Raw genomic sequence first — 3,626 nt, forward strand, 5'->3', positions numbered from 1 at the left:
TCTCACATTGATGAGAAGGATCCTCTGATCACTGAATCTTTTCTGCAGGTTCCGAGTCTCTCCGGGCTGGAGAAGGAATTTGGGAGGATCCATCTGAGGAGAGAATCTTGCCGAGTGATATCTCCGGTCTGTACGGAAAGAGCGACATGCGGACACTGCACACGGCTCTCTCACTGCCAACATGCTATACATGTGTATGAAGGGTCACATGACCTGCACTGCCACCAGACAGCCCCTCCCACACATATATACACTATATTTCCAAAAGTATTGGCCCCTCCCAATCATGTGATTCAGGTGTTCCGTGACATTTCCCGGCTACTAAATATTCCGCCGCGGTCGCCTGTTACTGGGATTATAACAAAGTGGAAGCAACCGGGAACAACAGCAACTCAGCCAGGAAGTGGTCGGCCACGTCACATGACAGAGCGGGGTCAGCGCATGCTGAAGCGCACAGCGCGCAGAAGTCGCCGACTGTCTGCAGAGCCAATAGCTACAGACCTCCAAACTCCATGCGGCCGTCAGATTGGCACAACAACAGTGCGTAGAGAGCTTCATGGAATGGGGGGCGGAGCAGCTGCATCCAAGCCGCACATCACCAAGTGCAATGCAAAGCGTGGGATGCCGCGGTGTAACGCACGCCGCCACTGGACTCTAGAGAAGGGGAGGCGTGTTCTCTGGAGGGACCAATCACGCTTCTCTGTCTGGCAATCCGATGGACGTGTCTGGGTTTGGCGGTTGCCAGGAGAACGGTACTTGCCTGACTGCATTGTGCCAAGTGTAAAGTTGGGGGGGGGGGTTGTTTTTCGGGGGTTGGGCTCCGCCCCTTAGTTCCAGTGAAGGGAACTCTTAAGGCATCAGCACACCAAGACATTTTGGACAATTTCATGCTCCCAACTTTGTGGGAGGAGTTTGGGGACGGCCCCTTCCTGTTCCAACATGACTGCGCACCAGTGCACAAAGCAAGGTCCATAAAGACACGGATGGGGGAGGGGGGGAGGAGGAACGTGACTGGCCGCACAGAGTCCTGACCTCACCCCCATAGAACACCTTTGGGATGAATTAGAGCGGAGACTGCAAGCCCCTCCCCCAACATCAGTACCTGACCTCACAAATGGTCCAACATTCCCATAGACACGCCCCTAAACCTTGCGGACTCCTTCCCAGAAGAGGCGGAGCTGTTATAGTGGCAAAGGGCGGAGCCAACCCAATACTGAACCCTACGGACTAAGACTGGGGGGCCATTAGAGGGCGGAGCCAACCCAATACTGAACCCTACGGACTAAGACTGGGGGGCCATTAGAGGGCGGAGCCAACCCAATACTGAACCCTACGGACTAAGACTGGGGGGCCGTTAAAGTTCATTTGCGTGTGAAGGCGTCCCAATACTTTTGGCAATATAGTGTATGTGAAGAGTCACATGACCTGCACTACCACCACAGACCGTTATAAATGAGGTTTCATATGATACCTCATACACACAAGTCCCATCACATGTGGTTGGAAGGACTGTGTGTACAGGGAGAGCTCTATGGTTGGGAGGACTGTGTGTATAGGGAGATCTCTATGGTTGGGAGGACTGTGTGTATAGGGAGATCTCTATGGTTGGGAGGACTGTGCGTATAGGGAGATCTCTATGGTTGGGAGGACTGTGTGTACAGGGAGAGCTCTATGGTTGGGAGGACTGGTTGGGAGAGCTCAATAGTTGGGAGGACTGTGTGTACAGGGAGAGCTCTATGGTTGGGAGGACTGTGTGTACAGGAAGAGCTCTATGGTTGGGAGGACTGTGTACAGGAAGAGCTCTATGGTTGGGAGGACTGTGTGTGACTGGTTGGGAGGACTGTGTGTACAGGGACAGCTCTATGGTTGGGAGGACTGTGTGTGACTGTGGTTGGGAGAGCTCTATGGTTGGGAGGACTGTGTGTACAGGGAGAGGTCTATGGTTGGGAGGACTGTGTGTGACTGTGGTTGGGAGGACTGTGTGTACAGGGAGAGGTCTATGGTTGGGAGGACTGTGTGTGACTGTGGTTGGGAGAGCTCTATGGTTGGGAGGACTGTGTGTACAGGGACAGCTCTATGGTTGGGAGGACTGTGTGTACAGGGAGAGCTCTATGGTTGGGAGGACTGTGTGTATAGGGAGATCTCTATGGTTGGGAGGACTGTGTGTATAGGGAGATCTCTATGGTTGGGAGGACTGTGTGTATAGGGAGAGCTCTATGGTTGGGAGGACTGTGTATACAGGGAGAGCTCTATGGTTGGGAGGACTGTATATGATTCAGTCTATGAAGTTGGTCTTATGATTGGTGTCCCCCAATGACAGGCATGTCAAATGTTCATGGCACACGTGTGTTTGTAATCAGATGATTTGCATTGGTTGGTGGAGGTCATGTGATCCGCTTCTCGCTGTATCCTGTACAGGAGCTCTGTGTGTCGGTGTCTCAGCAGTTGGCGGCCATCTTTGTTCTGCAGCTGGAGGGCAAATCCCGGATCAGCGGAATGCAGGTAGGTACAAACATTCCCAAAACCCGGCCGCGTGGACTCCCATGTGTAATGTGACGTGTCGTGTGCAGGACGCGGTGCGGGAATTCTTCAGGAGGCGCTACATCCAGGAGGAGATCAGCTGCCGAGGATTGGAGGACTACCTGTGTGCGGTGAGGCGGTACGCCCCGGAGAGTCAGGTCAGTGCTCGGGGGCCCCACAATGGTCTGGGAGGAAGTGGAATCAGCAGGCCGGGAGCTGAACGCTCTGGTGTCTCTTCCTGCAGGTTCTGTCTCTGCTGGGATCAGTACTGACCTGTGATATGGATCCTTCCGTACTGTGCTATGTCCTCCTCCATGCAGACGTCATCCTGGAGTCGCCACTCTCTGACATGGGCCACGTCCAGCACTTCCTGCAGCAGAACTACCAGTTCCTGGAGGTGAGCCCACGGAGATGGAACCCCGCCAGTGTTTGCCGGAAGCCTCCGCTGGTTCTGGGGGTGCTCATGGAAATTCCACATTGTGCTGAATAGTTCTGTCTCCGGTCTGGGAAGACACACCCCATGCACAACTGTCTGTGTTCCCCATAGCAACCAATCACTTCCCCTTTCTATCCAATCAGAACAGGTTTGAAGTGTGAATGTGACAGCTTGTATATTGGGTGAATGATGCTGTTACTTTAGGAAGAAAGGCATTGTGGGTACAGCAGAGAGGACAGGAAGTCGGGTCACCACATCCCATAATTCATTGTCTGGACAGGAAACAGAGCGGGACAGTCTGCTGCTCGAGTTCACGGCCTACAGCCAGAAGCATGTGACCCCCTCCCGTGTGATGAGCTTTATACTACACCTGATTCTGCAGCACCGAGAACCCCTTATCATGGAGGTGAGTGCGCACAATGGCGTGGTGGCATAGTAATACGGGGAGGTCTCTGGTTCGGCGGTGAGGTCACACGGGGAGATCGCTGGGTCGGCGGTGAGGTCACACGGGGAGAGCGCTGGGTCGGCGGTGAGGTCACACGGGGAGACCTCTGGGTCGGCGGTGAGGTCACACGGGGAGACCTCTGGGTCGGCGGTGAGGTCACACGGGGAGACCTCTGGGTCGGCGGTGAGGTCACACGGGGGGAGCGCTGGGGCGGCGGTGAGGCCC

At 54.7% G+C, this 3,626-nt stretch overlaps 1 long non-coding RNA gene across 1 annotated transcript in view; it reads left to right on the forward strand.

The window, feature by feature from the left end:
* The window catches only part of LOC108801550, a 7,607-nt gene extending 5,105 nt beyond the window's left edge, over positions 1 to 2,502 (forward strand). The window contains exons 2-3 of the long non-coding RNA XR_001942153.1: positions 49 to 126; positions 2,419 to 2,502. This is a non-coding gene — a long non-coding RNA (uncharacterized LOC108801550). The remainder of the gene's footprint in view (positions 1 to 48; positions 127 to 2,418) is intronic.
* The last annotated feature ends 1,124 nt before the right edge of the window (positions 2,503 to 3,626 follow it).

This window comes from Nanorana parkeri, unplaced genomic scaffold, assembly GCF_000935625.1.
Source record: "Nanorana parkeri isolate BGI_ZX_2015 unplaced genomic scaffold, ASM93562v1 scaffold2379, whole genome shotgun sequence".
In the NCBI taxonomy this organism is placed as follows: Eukaryota; Metazoa; Chordata; class Amphibia; order Anura; family Dicroglossidae; genus Nanorana; species Nanorana parkeri.